General features: G+C 42.7%; 1 long non-coding RNA gene across 1 annotated transcript in view; it reads right to left on the bottom strand.

The window, feature by feature from the left end:
- Positions 1-381: 381 nt before the first annotated feature.
- Positions 382-21738, bottom strand: part of LOC129135561 (uncharacterized) — a 64578-nt gene continuing 43221 nt past the window's right edge. The window contains exon 5 of the long non-coding RNA XR_008536518.2: positions 382-20178. This is a non-coding gene — a long non-coding RNA (uncharacterized LOC129135561). The remainder of the gene's footprint in view (positions 20179-21738) is intronic.

Raw genomic sequence — 21738 nt, 5'->3', positions numbered from 1 at the left:
AAATGTTTCGCCTGTCTTGCAGGAACGGGCTCAAGCCAGTTCTAGGTGACATTATCGTGCCCGAGTATTATGGAGATACTCACACCTGGAACCCAAGTGGTGCAAATGGGGGACTTTCCAGCTCTCCCACTTCAGTAGAAGGGCCAAACCAGGAACCTACAGTCCACGCCCACCATGTTTGTCTCATCAACTGGGGGCTGCCTCTGATGTCCCCAGGGAGCCCTGTCAGGCCAACTACAGAAACGTTTCGTTTTTCCAGTCTACCTGAGTGAGAGGAGATTAGAAAGCACTACTGTCAAACTCTCATTTCAGAGCATTCTGGTTCTGCACTTAGGGTGCTCCATGGAGACAAGAAAATATGCTGCTTACAGATTTTGCTAGAGTTCCTCTTCTTCACCATGGTGTAGCACGAATTCCATTCCAATTTACTTTTCTGTGTTTCAGAGGCTCCTGATCTGAGGGTCTGTGGGAGACCTGGGGGGGTTTGCCAGCCACAGAGTCCCATCTTAGAGTTAGGGTTCCAGGAGCAGGTCAGGATTGGGGAAGAAGAGAAGTACAGGACCCAAAGGGAGACTGTAAATCTGAATTAAGGGGAAACAGCAGAGTGAGAGCTGGAGAGACCTACAGAGCTGAAGGAGAAGAGTGAGGCTCTTAGTAACAGGTAACTGGGGTTCAGCACCAACTGGAAATAGGAGAGAAAATGGAGAGTGGGGTGAGTTTGGGTTTGGGTGGAGGCCATGAACAGGGCAAAAATGTCTGGGACTTATTTGTCAATGGGGCCAGCCATGGGGCAGGGGCAGTACTACTGGCCTAAGGATACTTGCCCAGGGCACTCAGGTCTTGCTTGTTCCTACCCCTAACAAGGTGGGGGGTGGGGTCTGAGTAGGAGCAACAAGACTTTTCTCTTCAAGCATTTCTGAGGTTTTTCATTAGGCAAAATCCTATCTGCCTGAGGCATCTCCAGTTTCTGCATTTCCTCTGACTGGGGATAAAGGCTCTGCCCCTGTTAAAGGGATAGGAAGCCAGAGGGAAAGGACTCCAGGGACAGGAGAGAGCCTCCCCCAGGCCTGGACAGAGTCCTGTCGCTGCCCTGGGCAGAAGGGATCAGCTCCTACAAACTGGACACAGGGCTCTGTTTGCTTTATTGCCATGCCTGCTTACAGATGCCTGGCTGATAAGATTAGTTGACACACCAGTGTCCCTGGGAAATTGTAAGTGATGCAAACAAGCGTGACAGGAAACATTGAGAACAATATGAGGTTTCTATGTACTCAGGCTGGAGGACAGCTTTGCTTTCATGAATCAAATCCCTGGGCTGATAGCCTATGCTGTGGTCCAGTTGCTACAGTTGGGATAGAGGACGGAGTTTCCTTGGAGAATTCACTGTAGACTAGATTTGGTCATGAGTTACTTGACTCACAGCCTTTGACAATGTCTATGAGGGATGGACTGTGCCATTCTAGCCATGGCTATTGGGTGGTACCCAGATTGGTGGAAGTGGCCATGACCAGGAAAGTCAATTCCGACCTCCTTGAATTACAACCGAGAAGGTGGTATTTGTAGCAAAGGGAGTCTCAGAGAGAGATAACAAGAAGACATTTCTTTATGAGCTGAGTCTAGGAAACCACCTTATGTGTACATTTGAATATCATAAGTTTAAAAATCATAATTTAAATATATAGCCTTCGGAGTAATTCTTAGGTTGGTTTGACTATGCATGGTGTACATGTGTGTACCTGTGCAAATCAAGGAATTTTCTAGAAAGATGCTGTACTCCCAGTAAGTAGGACTGCTGCGTGATGGTGATTACAGCCTCCCTATCTTCATCCTTTTCTGGGGTAATCTGTCCTTCTACAGCTCCAAGGAGGACTCTCATTTACCCTGCTCTTTTTTTTTTTCTTTTTTGAGACAGAGTCTCACTCTGTCACCCAGGCTGGAGTGCAGTGGCGTGATCTCAGCTCACTGCAGTCTCTGCCTCCCAGGTTCAAGCAATCCTCCTGTCTCAGCCTCCTGAGGAGTAGCTGGGACTACAGGCATGCACTACCACGCCCGGCTAATTTTTGTATTTTTAGTAGAGATGGCTTCACCATGTCAGCCAGGCTGGTCTCAAACTCCTGACCTCAAGCGATCCGCCCACCTCAGCCTCCCAAAGCGCTGGGATTACAAGCATGTATCACCCTGCCCGGCCTCATTCACCCTGCTCTTATCACACCCTGTCCACTGATGACTGAACACTCTAACCCAAAAGACCTCAGGCCATGGGCAGGGCTGTGCCTGTCACACTTTCTCTTTGTTTTTTTTCTCTTTCAAGACATTGACCTAAGAGAGATGGTGATGTTTCAGTGATGAAGAGTGCTCCAACTCAATGGTTATATAGACTCAGGAGTGGAGAAGTGTGCCAATGAGGAAATGGAAAAGGCAGAGAGAAGAGGAAGACAGAAGCAGACACACAGACAAGCAGAGAGAAGAGAAGACTGTGGCCTCATGAGAGAGGCAGGGAACGTTTGGGATCCCAACATCCTCGTTCCACTCTGAGCCTTCATTGTCAACCTTGGTATCTAGAGGTTGCCTGTCAAATCCTTGGATCCATACAGTAACCCCCATTGAACTCCAACTAGTCCAGGTATGTTTCTGTCCCTTGCAACCAAATAATCCATAAGACAGCATGATTGGACAAGATCAGAGAGTAAGCATCTAAGACCCCAAAGACAAGCATATCTAAATGAGAGCCGTTTAGACGTCTCCAATTTACTTTAAATACTCCAGTGAGGTAGAGACAGGGATATTATGTGTGTGCTGGTTCGTTTCTGCTTTTACTCTAAGGGCAGTCAGTTGCTCTAATGGAAAATTCTACTCCAGGGTAGTGAGCTAGTATTTTATCAGAAAGGACACATTCCAGAGGCAGCCACTTTAAGTGCTTCTTTGATCGATGTCTCCCTGAATACCTGAGGCTTTGTTAATTAGCATAGTGAATGTCAGAAATGGATTTTTATTGTTTAAATTAGTTCATCGTTAATAAGTACAATGAATATTAGAAGTGGACTCTCCTTTGTGAAATTAAAGGTATTCAAGATGTATGGATGGGCCAACGTATTTTAGACGTGTTACATTCTCCACTGCACTGGAAAGGGGTCCCAATCCAGACCCCAAGAGAGGGTTCTTGGATCTCGCACAAGAAAGAATTTCAGGTGAATCCATACAGTAAAGTGAAAGGAAGTTTATTAAGAAAGTAAAGGAATAAAAGAATGGCTACTCCATAGGCAGAGCAGCCCCAAGAGCTGCCAGTTGCCCATTTTTATGGTTATTTCTTGATTATATGAAAACAAGGGGTGGACTATTCATGTCTCCCATTTTCAGACCTTATAGGGTAACTTCCTGACATTGCCATGGCATTTGTAAACTGTCATGGTGCTGGTGGGACTGTAGCAGTGAGGATGACCAGAGATCACTCTTGTCACCATCTTGGTTTTGGGGAGTTTTGACTGGCTCCTTTACTGCAACCTTTTTTATCAGCAAGGTCTTTATGACCCGTATCTTGTGCTGACCTCCTATCTCATCCCATGACTTAGAATGCCTTAACCATCTGGGAATGCAGCCCAGTAGGTCTTAGCCTTATTTTACCCAGTCCCTATTCAAGATGGAGTTGCTCTGATTCAAACACCTCTGATGGTGTGGTAGATACATAAATGTGTGGCCCAGAGTCCTCCTTCAAGGAAGGACTTGCTACCCAGCTGTGGGGAGTACCATCAGGGGACAGCCGCAGCTGCCTGCTCCTTCGGGGTCTGCTTCAGATGCAGAGAGCCTCCTCACCCACAGCCCTTATCTGCTGCCTGAGCCAGGTCAGGGATAAAGACGCAGCTATTTGACCCAGTGCAAGATAACCCCGATGGCTAATATTTGTAGTGTGATGTGTCCCCTGCCAGGTTGCTGAGGGATGTGTGTCTGCTTCCTGAACCCTGAAGGCCAGGCCATGAGCCAAGCCCATGGTACCCAGCTGAGGAGCAGGTATCCCTGAGAAACCAAACATCCCAGAGAGTATCTGCAAACCTACCAGGGAAAGCAATCCCATCACACACACACACACACACACACACACACACACACACACACACACAGAGCAAAGAGCCAGAAAATTAGCTTAAAAGCAGCTTAGGGATGGGGGGCAGGGTGGATCTCTAAAGCTGTCCTGCTGCTGTCCAAGAGCTCCTCGTATGTAAGTCCTAATAAACTCATTTATTTGCCAGGCTGGACTTGTTTAAGTCATTTTTTGGTCTCTCCACTCCCTCCCAGTTTGGGGGAAGGTTTTTCTCATTACAGTATTCACTCTAAAACTCAACATTGGGTTGGTTGAGGCTTTGTTGGATGTGCATTATGGTTCAACTTTTCCCTCTGCCCAATCTAGATTCCTTCCCTTTTTCTTTTTTTTAACTTACCTTAAACTTTATTGAACTTAAATTCTTCTAACAGAAGAGAATTCAAACAGACCAGTAAAAACAAACAAACAAAAAAACTCAGAGCAGTTATTTACCATTAATAATTCCCTTCAATTTGTAGATTATAAAGCTCCATCAACATGGAAATAAACTCCTAATCATGTCGTACTTTTGATAAACTAGCAAGAGAAAATAAGTGTAAAGAGTATAAATGAAGTTTAAAGATGGTCTGTACTCTTTGTGATATTCAATTATTTTGAGTTTTTTTTAAAAAGCAGAACTAGCTGGCCATATATGTTTTTTTGTTTTGTTTTTGTTTTTGAGACAGAATTTCGCTCTTGTTGTCCAGGCTGGAGTCCAATGGCACGATCTCGGCTCACTGCAACCTCCGCCTCCTGGGTTCAAGTGATTCTCCTGCCTCAGCCTCCTGAGTAGCTGGGACTACAGGCATGCGCCACCACTCCCGGCTAATTTTGTATTTTTAGTAGAGATGAGGTTTCTCCATCTTAGTATCTGTCTCAGTATCTGCTTCCAGAGAACCTAAGTGGCTGGGAAGTCCAAGATTAAGGCACCAGCAGATTCAGTACCTGGAGAAGGCTGATCTCTGTTTCCAAGATGGTGCCTCTTCCTCCGTGCTCACATGGTGGAAGGGATGGAGGATGGGTCAGGCAGCTCTCTGAAGCCTCTTTTATAAGGGCATTAATTCAGTTCACAAGGGTGGAGCCATCAGGACTTAATCACTTCCCCAAAGGCCCACCTCTTAATACCATCACCTTGGAGTGTAAGTTTTAACTTACAAATTTTGGAGGCACACATACATACATTCAAACCATAGAAATTATTTATCTCAATCTTTCAACAACGATTTTCAACTAAAAAGAACTTAAGAGTGGTGCATCATGACCAAGTTGACTTAGGTCAGTTCACTATAATGGTGATACGTGGTTTAGTTTTAGCTGAGGGACTCTTACGTGACTCACCCCCTCATCTCATTCGAGTCTGTCTGTTCAAATGTCATCTCTTCCAAGCAGCCTTCCCTAATGAATCTAACTAATCAAAGGACACGGACACACACACACACACACACACACACACACACACACACCATTACTTGTCACTGTGTCTGAATCCTGCTTTACTTTTTGTATTATCAAACCTAAATTATATTTATTAATTTGTTTATTTGTTTCTGTTTCTTTCCTCCACCAGCATGTAAGCCTTATAAGGGCAGGTACCTTGTGCAGTGCTGTATTCCTAGAGCCTGAAAGCATGCTGGACACATGTCAGAAGTTAATTGTTATCTGTTGATTGAGTACATGAATGGAACTATGCAAAAAAATCTACCTCTGTCAAGTGGCAGCTATGGAGCACTGGGGCTTTAAGGCATCTACACAAGTGGCCAGCAGTCAAATTTGGGTCCTATAACTCTGCTAGGTGGCCCTCTTCCCCTTGACATTCCCACCCTCTTGACCACCTTGATTCCTGTTCTTTCATGTAAGTTCAATTCATGATCACCAAGAAACAGTTCATCTGACCAGCCCGATTACATAAGTTCAGCAAATGTTTGTTTCTGTGTCAAGTGCCAGGTTTTGACTCTCCATGGGTCACTGGTGCCTCAAGAGGAACACTTCAATATGATGACAGGTGACTAATTAAAAGGGCAGGGCCTGGGAGTGGGGCTGGTTACTAAGCAGAAAGCGCATGCTAAATCAATTGACAATGCAAACACAACTCCGGAGTAGATTTTCAGTTCACATAGAACAATACTATTTTCAAATATTGCTTAAGTAGATAAGAAGCAACTACTTATCTACCAAAAGCAGTGATATGCAGATACAAACCATTCTTATCTATTCATTAAAGCAATTCTCCTGAGTTTCTATACTGGGCAGCAGTTTGTTAATCTAGTTGTAGCATATATTTGAAAAAACATTGAAAGGATGTATATCGCTAACTAGATCTCTCCTCCCAGAATTAGTCTGAATGAGGGTTTAATTTTCAGCACCAATGAAAACAATACCAACATGAGTGAGTCAATTGTGGTAGTGGTGGTGGTGATAGTGGTGGTGGTGATGATGGCAATGGTTGTAGCAGTGGTGGTGGTGGTAGTGGTAGAAATAGTTAGCACCACTAGCCTCTTAACTATGGGCCGAGCTCTGAGAGAGAGACTGTTAGGACCTCTCGTCCACCAGATCTAGCTTCAGTCTTCTCCTCCACACAAGCTTGAGTTTCATAAAATGTGTTGGGATTAGCATCTGTGCACTGTTGACCTTGTGTCCACAGGGCCTTGCCAAGTTTAGATTTGGAGAAATGTTGCCATCTAGTGCCCCGCAGGAGTCTTCACTGTTCAAGCAGCCAAGCCAGTCTCCCTCTGCTTAGCTCCCCCATCTCCCTCTCAGGTAAGAGGCCAGACACGCTGCAGGCCAGAAACGGTGAATTTGCCCCTTACCTATAGCGGAAACCACAGAAATGTCTCCAGAGATTGTTTTGGTTTTATTTTTTAAATTCCTTTTCTCTTTACAAAATGTACAAATAGAAAGAGCTAGACAGGGGCAAAGAAACAGCAATACAATTAAGAGTTGGTAATGAGTTAACATTTGCCATGTCTAGCAAAACTCAGTGAGGAATGGGAGAAAGATGTTCAGGAGAGCTCCAGAGACAGTAGTGAAGTATGTGAAGAGGGCCATTGACATGGACTTCATTGGCACTTTGGGTCACCTCCAGGTGATCCACCTGGATTTTTTCCTCAGCACAGCAAGCACTGTAGACTTTCTCACACTCACCCATCTAAAGCCCTCAGTCTGTTCTCTCAAGCTCATCCTCTTGGCTTTCCGCAGTAACAGCTAACTAAACCCATCAGCTCCTTTGTGCTCTGGGTGTCTTGACCCTACTCTGTCAGGTAGAAGAGGGACATTTTCAATGGAAGCTATCAAAGACTGAACAATGATTAGTTATTCTATAAAGGGGCAAGTGGCAAGCCAGGTGGGGAGGGGAGATGCTTAGGGCAGTATCTCTCCAACCCCAGGCCCACTCAACTTTCAACCATGATTTTGTCTTTCATGGTGTTCATACCTCTTGATTTGGATTTACATATTCATTTGTTTAATGCCAATCTTCCCAACTGGTCTATGAGCCCCCTGGGGTTTCTGTTCACTGCTGTATGCCCAGTGCTTAGCAGAGGGCCTGGCACACAGGAGCACTCTGATGAATGCTAGACAGAAGAATTGGTGCACATCTTTGGGGATATTTGGGTTAGTGAATGGAGACTGAGAAGTGAGGCACACCACACCGGCAGTGTTCAGTTGGAAAGAACAATGAGACTTCGTCCAGACTTGTGATTTTCAAATTGTTTAACTTTGGATCCCTTGATTTCCTTGAAATGCTATGTTGGAGCCCCCTCCTGCTTTTTTTGAAGAGAGCCCTTCTCACCATCTCCCCATCCACTTCCACTGGGCCCCGCCAGGCCCCCAAGTGGCTCCAGGTAGCACAGTTTGAAAACAGCAGATCCAATCCCTTCATTTTACAGAAAAAGAAACCCACAGAAGGTGAAAAAATGGGGAAACGTGACAAAGGTGAGAGACAGGGGTAAAATGTGTATGTCAGAGAAGGTAATTGCTTTGTCGCATTTTCCCATTATGGCTCTCCTCTGTAATTCCAGACCACTCCGCAAGATTTGTTCTTCCTCATCCAGGAATTCACAGTGTGATGCATCCAGCCTGGGCCAGAAACAAAAGAGGCCTGGAGAGAATGTCAGGGGCGTGGTGTAGAAGTCGAACCTTGCTTGGTAGAGGCGGTGGCTTTGAGGACCCTGGCGATGGAGAGGGTGTGTACACTGTTAAGGGCCCATCTGGGAAACCGCAGCCTGTGGAGATGTTGGGGACAAAGCCTTTTTTGTCCTTTGCCACCCGTAAGGCAGTGCTTTTCTGAGCAGCTCTAATTATAAATCTCTGTCCTGCTAAGATGGGTAAACTTGGCAGCATTTGAGATCTGCCTTGTGTCTTAACTATTTCTCAGTTGGTTTGGGCTTGGCAAAACCCCAAATGCATTTTGCCAGGCACTTTTTCCCTTAATTTCTAATCCCTTGAGTGGCTTAAAGGAAATTTCATCCATATGCTTCTGAGTCACTTACTGTGAACTCATTTTTTGGTAAAAGAAATATGTTCTCAAGCCAGCACAGTCCAGAGAAAAGCACGCTTTTAGGCTGAAATGGGTCATGCTTTCTTGAAGAAGAATTTCCTGGATTTTCTGAGTACAAAGAGAGAAGGGGAGCAATAGTTCCTGTCCCCACGTTCCTTCCCCTTTCTGAACATGCTTTCTTGGGGCTTGCCTGAAAGCCTCCTCTATTGTTTACGAGGCTGGTAAATGCCATATCTGTGTTTGGATCTAAACAAACTCTGTGGGTTTGTGGTTTCTTGAAAATTCCCATTTTTAACCTAAGCTGGAAAAGAAACAATTATTGAACACATACTACATGTCAGGTGCATCTTGGCAGCCTGGTAAGACAGACATTATCCTTGTATACAAGGAATCTGAGAAGTGGAGATATGAATTCACTAGACAAGTTATGTACTTCATAAAACCTGAAGTCAGAATTCACATCTAGAGCTCTCTGACTCCCAAGTTCATGTTCTTTCCACCTGGTTGTGCCCATTCCCATGCACAGACAGGAGAGGAGGCCCAGCACATTCTAGTTGACAGTCATGGGTCTAGTAGGGGGCATACATTTTTTGCAAAGTGAACAGAAACTGAACTTGGCATTACTGCAAGAGTTACCCTTTTCTTATTGACTCAGAAGAGTTTGGGATGCTGCCTTGTTCACTGTGGTAAGATGTCAGACGTAGAAATTGCCAGTCTCAAAAGTGAAGTTTTTGATATTGCTACTAATAATGACAAGCTTCTAGGTATAACTATCAGCTGATAGGAATTACAGGTAATTACAGGAATTCTAGGTAATTACAGGAATTACAAGAACATGTTAAATGATACCATGAAGATGCAATCAGCAAAATGCAGAACGGTAAAAATTCTGCAAGACAAATAGCTCAGTTTCTTCAATAAATAAACGGCAAGAAAACAGGAGGGCAAGGAAGCCTACAGACTATGAGCAACAAGAGCTATTTCAGCAGAATGCAATGAGTGCGTCTTATTTGGGTCCTCATTTGAACAAACCAAGAATAAAAAGGAGATAATCAGGGAAATTTGAGAACTGACTGAATATTTTATAATATTAACAAATTTTTTTTTAGATATGATAGTATTGTGATTATGTTTAAAATAAGAGAGATTATCTCTTATAAATACTGCTGAATTATTTACAGATGAAACAATATGATGCCTTGGATTTGTTTTGAAGTAATCTCAGGTGGGGTCAGGAGGAGGGTGGACATGATTGGGGAAAAAGATGAAAGGATGAAATAGAGATTGGCCAACTTTACTGAAGGTGAGTGATTAGTACAAGGGGTTCGTTGGATTAGTCAGATGTTTATATGCTTGAAAGTGTCCATAATAAAGAAAAATTGTTTTAATTATGATGATCAAAATTATTCTAATGAATTTAAATTTCTTTCTTCCCCACTTGTATCTTAATCTTTACAACAACTCTTTAGAAGTTCTGACATGAACATGCTATAGGTTTTTGTAGTGCTGGTGGTGGTGATGACTTAAAAGGAGGAAGGAAGAAAGGAAGGAGGAAGAGAGGAAGGGAAAGAGGAAGAAGAGAGGAAGGGGAAAGAGGAGGGAGAGACGAAGGAGGAAAGGGAAGGTGGAAGAAGAAAAGCTGAGCCGATGGAGGAGGGAAGTAATTTCTCATCAAAGAGAGCCAAGTTCCTGAATACTCAAGTCCCAAAATGTACAGTTCACATGGGTTCAAACTTCGCCTCTCACTTCCCTGACATCCGGATTGCCGAGCTGAAGTGTAGGTGTAAGCCTGGGTGCCAGAAGTCTTCAAAGCTAAAGAAACACTTCACCTTGACCTCTGTCCCTGACCCCATGGGGCTGCACTTATGTTGATGCCTTAACACTGCTCTGAATAATCTGCACCATCACGTATATTTAACAGTGAGAGGCAGGCATACTTCTGAGATTCTTTTTAAAATAATAACTTCCAGATGTTTTGAGTGATCTTAGGCTAATGGTAAAGTGAAGGTACATTCTCTGTCCAGAAACCCATGAAGATATGAGAATTGATTAGGCGTTATGACATCCTATATCGTCCTTGTAACTTTTTAAAAATTTTTAAATTTTTTTAATTTTTAATTTTCATTGTTTTAAAGATAGAGTCTCACTCTCTCACCCAGGCTGGAGTGCAGTAGCACAACATGGCTCCCTGCAGCCTCGACCTCCTGGGCTCAAGCGATCCTTCTTTCTCAGCCTCCCAAGTAGCTGGGACTACAAGGGTCCACCACTATGCTCAGCTAATTTTAAAAACTTTTTTTGTAGAGACGGGATCTCATTATATTGCTCAGGCTGGTCAAGAACTCCTGGCCTCAAATGATCCTCCCACCTTGGCTTCCCAGAGTGCTAGGATGACAGGTGTAAGCCACTGTGGCCAACCTCCTTTTTAAATGGACATGTTTAAAAATATACACAAAGAGAGGCAGTGTGCCCCATGACACCATCACCCAAACCCGACAGTTGTCAATAGCCATCTTGTTTTGCCTACACCTTTCCTATCCCCACTCCTGCTGGATTGTTTTAAAACATATTCCAAGTGTCATTAACATTTCATCTGTAGAACTTCTTTACGCATTGCTACTTTTTATTTCAGATTCATGGGATTAAGAGATGAGCCTCTGATGGATTTGGAGAGTGAAGAGTCCACCCAGAGATAACCAGAGTCTGTTGGATTTGGAGGTCCAAGGAGGAGATGGGGTGGCAGGTGGCAGAGGCTTCAAGGAAGAAGGGTAGCAGGTGCTGCATGATCAAGGAGTGGCGGACTGGAGCTGAGGCCCACACAGCAATGGCTGCAGTTAGAGGAGGGCACTCCCCCATCCAGAAAGGGGGAATGGGCTGGTTATGGAAGATAGCAGAGAGGGTCTGGTTCTGCCTCCATAATTGTCATTACCCCAGAACTGTCCTCAAGGCCACTATGCCAGGACAGTGAAGGTTTGAGATACTGCACCTTACTCACTTAAACAGTCAAAACTTTTATTTCTGCCCAATTTGATAGAGACCTTTCTAAACCATATTACACACTTCTCTGCCTTTTTCAAAGAGTACTGCATGGAACATTCGGCCTTTTCTTGGTGGCTTAAAGGCATTACCATCAATGACTGTTTTGCATTGACCTCAAATGTGGTCATGCCTCTAGAGCTCCTTGAGAGTGATTTTACATGGGTGCTCCAGAAACAAATAGCTGCTAGAGCTTTCTATTTATTTTTCTTTCTTTTTTTCTTTTTAGAGACAGGGTGTCACTCTGTTGCCCATGCTAGGGGTGCAGTGGCACCATCATAGCTCACTGCAGCCTTGAACTCCTGGGCTCAAGTGATCCTCCCTCCTCAGCCTCCCTCGTAGCTGGGACTATACACATGTGCTACCACACCAGGCAAATTTTTGTATTTTTTGTAGAGATGGGCTTTCACCATGTTGTCCAGGCTGGTCTCGAACTCCTAGGCTCAAGCAATCCTCCCTTCTCGGCCTCCCAAAGCACTGGGATTACAGGCATGACCTAACGTGCCCAGGCTCATTTTGGTTTTAATAGGATAAAGTGAAGATGAAAAGGATTCTCTCTTCTCTCCTGTCAGTTGTCCCTTTTTATAGCTATCAATATACCTGACTGTAAAGGCCATCTTTGTTCTGTCTTCTAACTTGGTGCATCTAACCAAGCTGTGAAGATGTTACACCTGTGTCCCAGGTGAGAGGAAAGTGACTGTGAGTGAGACTCCGATGGGCTGGCCTCTGAGGAAAGTGTGTGGATTTTATGACATCTATTTTGTGTCTTCAGGGTCTCTTTGTGGCTTACTTTTCAGTTATTAGCTGAGTCCTAGACAGTTAAAGCTGCTGAGTAGGTGATCTATTTCTTCTGTGTTGCTCACAGGTATTTGACACTGGCTTTTCAGAAAATAAGCTAAATTAGGTCTCAGCATCTCCACAGATAAGAAAATATGGCAAAGATGGGTAATAAGTAGTCCAAACATATAAACACATCACGGTAAAAAAAAAAAAAAAAAATTCTCCCAGATATCCTTGGGTCTTGGCAAGAGAGAAGTTAGAATGGAAATAGTAATTTTTAAAACTATGTTTTATTCAAAAGAAGTACGTCTAACAAAAAGAAACATAGAACTTCACGTTAAATAAGAACTTATTCAACTACATCGAAATCAGTAAGCCTAGGAGCAAAAAGATGCTCATCTGATGAAGTGAATCTAAAATGCTTTCCCAAAACATAATATGAACACACCCATTTCTGCATACAGATAAGAGGGCAGGGCCAAAGGACATCACCTCCTCGGCAGCTACTACACATTTCGTTCTCCTACAAGAAGTGATTCTTCCAGTTATCCACCTGGAATGGCAGTCATTTTTCCCATTATCCAACTGATAACTCCCTTGCTCAGAAAGGAGACCTGGTGTTTTAGATTTCATTTTGTCCAACAGAGAGGTAAGGTTGGTGTGTTGAAAAAAAGACATCATTGGTGAGTGTTCATGGTGTTATTGGGTTCCTAATTACAAGAGACTGAAATATGGTGCTGGCAGACAAAGGACCTGGATGTTAGGAAAGAAGGTTTCAAACTGAAGGGAAAAGACAGAGACATTTTATGAACTGAGCCAGCGTAGCATTGAATCAACCCTTACTGTGTAGCAAAATCATCTAGGGAACGTTTTTAAAATTTCATTCTCCTTACTGATATATAATTTGTAAATTGCACGTACAGATAATAAATATACAACACTTAAGACATCATTTGAAAATGGGTTTTGATAAATGCCTATGCCTTGTAACAACCCACCATTATCAAGACATCAGACACATTCCAGAAAGTTCTCTCTGGCAGTTTCCAGACACTCATAGATGCCCTGTCTTAGAAACAACCTCTGCTCTGGTTCTCTGTATTTTAGTTTACTTGTTCTAGAACTTTATATAAGTGGAATTATGTAGTAGGTACCCTTTTGTGTGTGATCTCTTCCCCTCAGCATCATGTTTTCCAGGTTCATCTGTGTTGTCATGGGAACCACTAGTTTGCTCCTTCTCTATTACTGCGCAGTATTTTATGGTAGAGATATACCACAATTTGTTTATTAGTTTTCTAGTTGAGGAACATTTGGATGGTTTCCAGTTTGGGCTATTATTAATAAAGCTTTTAAGTCTACTAGTTTGTGTCTATTTTCATTTATCTTGGGTAGACACCTAGAAGTAGTGTTTTTGGTCATTGGGTAGGTGTATGTTTCACTTTATGAGAAACTGCCAGAACAGTATCCAAAGTGGTTGTACCACTTTATACTCCTACCAGAAACAAATGAGAGTTCCAGTTGGTCTGCATCCTTGCCAACATTTGGTGTTGTCATTTTTAAATTTTAGCCATGTTAGTAGGTTTTAATTCACATTTCCCTTATGACTACTGGTGTTAAATGCCTTTTTATGTGTTTACTGATCATTTACAAATTTTTCTTTGTGAAGTGCCTGTTCAAGCTTTTTTGATCAATTTCTTCTTTTTATTACTCAATTGTAGCAATTGCTAATCTATACTGGTTATAAGTCCTTTGTCAGATATATGTGTAGCAAATATTTTCTGCCAGTCTGTGATTTGTTTCTTTTTCTTAACAGTAGCTTTTGATGAACAGGAATGTTTAATTTTGATGAAGCTCATTTTAATACTTTTTTCTTTTATGATTATATGGAGAACATAAACATGAGAGATTTTTTATGATTAACTGGAAAACCATACCCTAGAGGTTTGATTTCTCCAATCATTTTAATGTGCAGCCAGGGTTGAGAACCCCGTCCCTAAAACAAAATATGACTTAAGAAGCAGAGGGCTCTAAAAAAATGAAATTCTGGAAATACAGTAAGGCATAATCCAGATGAACACAAGGGAGGAGGTACTTAAACTCCTGAGCTGTGTGTCAGCGCAGGGAGCATTTCACTATGCAGGTAGAGGGGAGCACAGACAAAGGACAGTACAGGAGAGGCTGGGTCATGGTCACAGCTCTGACCTCAGGCCTGTGCAGTGCTCAGACAGCAAAACATGGACCTTGTAAAATTGTGTTTCAGGTAAGAAGATGAACAAAGGAAGGTGATGGCCTGGGGTAAATGGTGGAACAGATGATGACACTGCCCAGCTGCAATTTTACTCTAGCCTTGCCATCTGGAAGCAAAATCTCCAATATTAGTGGAGCAGAACACAGATGGTTAAGAGAGAACAGAAGCTAAAGATGGATGGACAGAGATTTAGGGAGCCCCGAGCAGCCCAAATGAGTTCAGGTCTCCAGGCCCCATGAATTACAGCCCAGGCAACAGGAAGACCTTTCAGAGGTAATTGAGGAATCACACCGTTATCTCTGAAAATCACTGAGCAAGGGAACAGTGCCAGAAAACTCAAGATAAGAAAATGTTCCAGGTTTTAAAAATGGGGCTGTCAGAAACTGTCAGGCCACAGCAGTGTCCAGCATCTGCCCCAGGAATGTGGCCCTTGAAGCCTGGGCAGCCCCAGGCAGCTGTCCAGGAAGTTCAAACCCTCTCCAGCTGCAAATAAATAGCATTGACTACAAATCCCGTTGACATGCCTCTCCTCTCTGGGATAACGCTTGTGAACACAGGCCCCACCCAGCCCTGCTTCACAACACTTGTAGCTTCTTTTACAATAGTCGTAATTCTGTCACTAATGATTATACTTATTGAGCACATACTATATGCTTGGCTAGTTATCTCTCAAATTCTAAAACTCTTGAGTCCTCAAGAATACACATTCAGCCCAGATCTCCAAAGGCCCCAGTTTGAAAATCACTGGATTAAAAGTTAAGAGTTGGTAAGCGGATTTTAAAAACTGCGATACATCCGGACAATAGAGTATCATTCAGTACTAGCAAGAAATGAGTTGCCAAGCCATGAAAAGACATGAAAAGACATGAAAGAAGCTTAAATGCGTACTACTAAGTGAAAGAAGCCAATCTGAAAGGCTACATACTGTCTTTATTATCCCAACTGTATGGCATTCTGGAAAAGGCAAAACGATGGAGACAGTAAAAAGATCAGTGGTTGCCAGGGATTGGGAGGGGGAAAGGATGAATAGACAGAGCACAGATAATTTTTGCAGCAGCACAACTACAGATACACCTTGTTTTATTGCACTTCACTTTATTTCCCTTTGCAGATATTGCATTTTTTCTTTAATGAAGGTTTGTGGCAACCTTGTGTTGAGCAAGATCTATCAGTGCAATTTTTCCAACAGCATGTGCTCACTTCATGTCTCTGGCTCACATTTTTGTAATTCTTGCAATATTTCAATATTATATCTGCTATGGTGATCTGTGATCAGTGGTCTTTGATGTTACTATTGTAATTGTTTGGGGGTGACACAAACTGCACCCATATAAAATGTCAAACCTAATAAATAAATATATGTGTGTGCTTCCTGCTCCAGAAACCAGCCATTTTCCCATCTCTTTCCTCTCTTCAGGCCTCCCCATGCCCTGAGACACAAAAATATTGAAATTAGGCCAATTAATAACCCTATAATGGCCTCTAACTGTTCAAGTGGAAGGAAGAATCACACATCTCTCACTTTCAATCAAAAGCTAGAAATGACTAAGCTTAGTTGAGGAAGGCATGCCCAAAGCTGAAACAGGCCAAAAGCAGGGCCTCTTGCTCCTGTTAACCAAGTTGTAAATGCAAAAGAAAAGTTCTTAAAGGAAATTAAAATTGCTACTCCAGTAACCACACAAATCACAAGAAAGTGAAACAGCCTTGTTGTTGACATGAAGAAAGTTTTAGTGGTCTAAATAGAAGATCAAACAAGCCACGACATTCTCTTAAGCCCAAAGCCTAATTCAGAGCAAGTCTCTTCAGTACAATGAAGGCTGAGAGAGGTGAGGAAGCTGCAGAAGAGAAGTTTAAAGCCACCAGAGGTTGGTTCATGAGGTTTAAGGAAAGAAGTCATCTAGTTAACATAAAAGACATCCTTGTGCACATAAAAGTGCAAGATCCAGAAGATCTAGCTAAGATCATTGATGAAGGTGGTTACATTAAACAACAGATTTTCAACTTAGACAAAACAGCTTTCTATTGGGAGAAGATGCCATCTAGATGCCACCTAGAACTTGTATAGCTAGAAAGGAGAAGTCAATACCTGGCTTCAGACTTCAAAGAACAGACTGACTCTCTTGTTATAGGCTAAGGCAACTGGTGACTTTAAGTTGACGCCAATGTTCATTTACTATTTAAAAAATCCTAGGGATCTTCAGAATTAGGCTAAATCTGCTTTGTGCTCTATAAATGGAATAACAAAGCCTAGATGACAGCACACCTTTTTACAGCATGGTTTTACTGAATATTTTAAGTCCACTGTTGAGACCTACTCAGAAAAAAAGATTCCTTTCAAAATATTACTGTTCATTGACAATGCACTGGTTACGTAAGAGCTCTGATGGAGATGTGTAAGGAGATTAATGATGTTTTCATACTTGCTAACACAACATTCATTCTGCAGCCCATGGATCAATATATAATTTCAACTTTCAAGTTTTACTATTTAAGAAATATAATACATTTCATAAAGCTACAGCTGTCATAGACAGTGATTCCTCTAGTGGATCTAGACAAGGTAAATTGAACACCTTCTGGGATGATAACAATAGTTATGAGCTAAAAAAATCACCAAAAAATCTCATAATGTTTTAAGAAAGTTTACAAATTTGTGCTGGGCCACATTCAAAGCCATCCTGGGCCACATGGAGCCTGTGGGCCATGGGTTGGACAAGCTTGATCTAGGCTCTTCTTAGCTTGGTTTTGTTTGTGTGCTTCTCCATTCATTCCAGCTGTGTTGCTGCCAGAACCCCTGACCTACCCTCAGCCCAGTCCTCAGTCTTAATTCCTATCCCTGCTCACCCAGTTCTTGCCAACCTTATTCTAGCTAGTTATCCTCCTAACCAGCATTATGGGTACCTCCAGCTTTGATTCCACCCCTACCTGTGTACCCAGCTACACTCAGCCAGGCCTTACTCAGCCCAGCCCAGAAGAATAAGTCAGGGCCCTGTCCTAGTATAATTCCGAGTCACAACAGTTTGAGCCATGAAACAGAAAAACCCATGACTCCTTCTGCTGCTGCTGGAGGAAACCATGTCTTCTCAGGGAAAATTTGTCAGCTACCCAGTGGGAGTGAGAATCGCCAGGCAGAGCTCCAGGGATCTTCGTGGCAGTCGTTACATCTTCTGTCTATGAAAGTGAAGCAATGCCTTCCAGAAATCAGGTGGGTGCTATGGCATAGTAAAAATAAGAGGCCATTAACTGAGCTCCATGTCCCCAAGTCCTAGCGACAGTCTACTTAGGGGCCTCGGAGAACCTGGGAAGGGTCGAGGCATTCTCATTTGAGTCAAGGCTAACACCATGAATGCCAAGGCCATTAATGATTCTATATTTGAGAGCATGTTCAGTCCTCAGAAGCTGTGATCCTGATTTCCTTCTCCCTGATGAGCATTTCCACCAGCCTCACAATTATACCTCTGAGCTGGTGCAGGGCTACTGATCCCATGGTACGCACCCATCACCCCCGCCCCCCTGCCGCCCCGCATCAAAGAGTTCATCCAGACCAAGTTTTTAGCCATAGTTTATTATCCATTCATCTCCTTCAGTCCCCTCTGAAAAAATAAAACCACGGAGGTGAAGCTGTAAAATGGCTAGAAGGCTTTCAATGATACAGTCATGCATGACTGCTGCTCATTCTTAGCATGTTCTCTACCGGATTCACCTGCAAAGGCCCTACAATTGCCCAGATACATAACAGGCAGAAGAAGAGAATAACACTCTGGGCTCAGCCTAGTCACGAAGCAAGGTTTCTATGTTTGGCAAATAACAGTTTTATTACAATTTGGCTTCATACATAATTATCCACAGTTAAGAATGCACCAATTTGTGATCATGAATATTTCATCCTTGTGACAGTTGTATTTTCAAAATAAATTATTTAGTCATCCTCCACTGTATAAAAGGTGTATTCATTTCCTATTGCTATTGTTACAATTCCCACAAACTTAGCATGTTCAACAACATATAGTTATTATCTTAGAGTTCTGTAGGTCAGAAGCCCAATACAGGTCTCACCAGGTTAAAATCAAGGTGTAGACAGGGATGTATTCATTTTGCTAGCTCTGCAGAGAATACGTTTCCTTCTCTTTCCCAGCTTCTAGAGCCTGCCTGCATTCTTCGGCTTGTGGTCTCTTCCTCTATCTTCAAAGCCAACAATGTTGAATCTCTCTGACCGTTCTTACATTGGTTGCGTTTTTCTCTGTGACCACAGCAGGGAAAAGTTCTCCACTTTTAAGAACTTGTGTGATTACATGAGTCCCACTGGGATTATCCAGGATAGTCTCCCCATCTCAAAATCCTTCACTTATTCACATCTGCAAATCCCCTTTGTCATGTAAGGTAATGTATTCCCAAATTCTGGGGATTAGGAAGTGAATATCTTTGGGAGGTCATTTGCCTACTGCAAAATTAAAGGATAATCTTAACACCATTCATACTTTAAGTGCCTCTCATAATGCCAGGGCTTGTGAATTAGAGTTTATGAGACTGGTATCATATATCTCAATTTTTTAAGGGAAAGACCATCTTTCACCTATTAGGCTTATCATCAGCACAGAACCAATTATTTGTCAAAGAGTATTTGCTGAAGCCTACACTATGAGATAGGTCTACCATGTACAGCACAGTAGTGCATGATCTTTTAGGGAAGAGGGTTTGAAGTGTATGCTAATTTCACAGTGCTCCATCCAGAAGGCCCTGACATGCTTCTGGATTTACAGGTTAAATACAAAACTGTCGAAGTACATTTTTAACTGGTGGAAGTCAAATTTCTGGGCCATGTCAACTTCAAACATGGTATCCAGATGGGTCAACACCATGCTCTGTGATGTGCCCCTTGAAGATCAGGCAGCCCCAGGTGCCAATTCTTCTACAAAGGAGATCTGGATTACTGCTGTCCAACAGAACCTTTTGCAGTGATGGAAATATTCCATAATCAGCACTGTTCAATACAGCAGCCACTGGCTTTATGTGGCTACTGAGCATGTAAAATGTAGCTAGTGTGACTAAGTAACTAATTTTTAAATTTTGATTAATTTAAATTTAATATAAATACATATGGCTACTGGCTACCATATTAAATAGGGCAGATTTAAACCCTTTGGGAAAAAGAGAACTTGGCTTGGCCATCAAGGTCATGTTTTGATCCTGTTGATCCCATCTACAGGGATGCAGAATCAGGCATTCCATTCTTTTTTTTTTCTTTTTACTATATTTTAAGTTTTACGGTACATGTGCACAACGTGCAGGTTTGTTACATATATATACATGTGCCATGTTGGTGTGCTGCACCCATTAACTCGTCATTTAACATTAGGTATATCTCCTAATGCTATCCCTCCTCCCTCCCCTCAACCCACAACAGGCCCCGGGGTGTGATGTTCCCCTTCCTGTGTCCATGTGTTCTCATTGCTCAATTCCCACCTATGAGTGAGAACATGCAGTGTTTGGTTTTTTGTCCTTGCGATAGTTTGCTGAGAATGATGGTTTCCAGCTTCATCCATGTCCCTATAAAGGACATGAACTCATCATTTTTTATGGCTACATACCCAAAGGATTATAAATCATGCTGCTATAAAGACACGTGCACATGTATGTTTATTGCGGCACTATTCACAATAGCAAAGACTTGGAACCAACCCAAATGTCCAACAATGATAGACTGAATTAAGAAAATGTGGCACATATACACCATGGAATACTAGGCATTCCATTCTACTGTGCACGAGTCACTGCAAACTCAAGCATTTCCAGAGTTCTGAAAGCTCAACTAAGAACCAAGCCTACTCATTCAACATCAACACACACAGCACCCTGAGCGTCCAAAACCACGGGGGTTATGTTCTAGACCACAGGACTGGCTACCGGGCCCTGCTCAAGGTGGCAGGATCAATGGGCAAGAATGTGCAAGAATTTACCACAACTCAGCCTTGCTGTGTCAACCACAGAGGCCAAGTACCCCTAACACCCAGATAGAGTAATCGTGCCTTACTTCTTTGTTCATTCCCACCATTACATTTTGTAAATTGGAACTTCTAGGAGGTTAGAAGGATATGCTGATCAAAAAAAGGGGACATATTCAAGGAGTGTCCCTGGGTCAACTCTTCATTCAGTCTCTGCCACATGTCTAGTAACTGTGAGTGATGGGTGCATCAGTATAATCCTGAGCCTCCCAAGGTACAGCCTTTCACTACTATTCATCATATTGGCTAAGGTATTCATCATATTGGCTAAGGTATTCACCAACAGGGCTCATTTTCTATCAGACCTACAAGAAACCTACAGTGGCTATAGCTGCCCAGATGTGCATATGAAATGCATTTCATTTTTATGAATCCTCCTAATCGGATTGCTTCAGTAATATAGCCCCACTTTATACCCCAATTTTTGCAAAGCCAAAGTTAAAGATAATTTGTCTTTTATGCTCTACTGCCACCATCACTAAGCTCTCACTGTTCCTTACAGCTATATTTTCCCTATAACATCCATCTGTTCTGCTACATTTACTCTACTTCTTGCCAGCCCCCAAAATCTCTTAAAGCCATCATGGTAGTAATAACTACCAGTACGAATGTCCTGTTGACAGGCCAATTTATACCTTATCTTTCACCAGATCAGATCTACCTATAAGATTCAGTTGAATCCCTGGAGAAACCATCCCTGTCAGGAACCTAGTAGAGATACTCACTAAAATCCTCATTTCACTCAATTCATCCATATATCCCAAACTCTAAGAAGATGTAAAACACTTCCCAGTCTTACTTCCCATTGCCTAGGTCATTCATTCTGGTGGACTGGAGCCACAGGTCCTCTTCAACCCCCAAGTCCACCCCCTTCTTCATAACCCCTTCCCGTTAGCCACCAAGATTGATGTCATGTCACAGCAATAGTCCCAGGCTGCTTCCTATCCTCATCAAAGAAGCCAATGGATTCCAGGCAAAAAAGCTTCAGTTCACTGTTTGAACTAATATTGTGCCCCTGACATACCCAACCTTCCAATAATAATGCCCTTTTATCACCATTAAGTACCAGGACCTAATAAACTGGGACTTGAATAGGGGAAAATAA

The sequence above is a fragment of the Pan troglodytes genome, chromosome 6, assembly GCF_028858775.2.
Source record: "Pan troglodytes isolate AG18354 chromosome 6, NHGRI_mPanTro3-v2.0_pri, whole genome shotgun sequence".
NCBI lineage: Eukaryota > Metazoa > Chordata > Mammalia > Primates > Hominidae > Pan > Pan troglodytes.
Note: the sequence above shows the minus strand (reverse complement) of the source record. Positions and strands in the feature narration are given on the sequence as shown.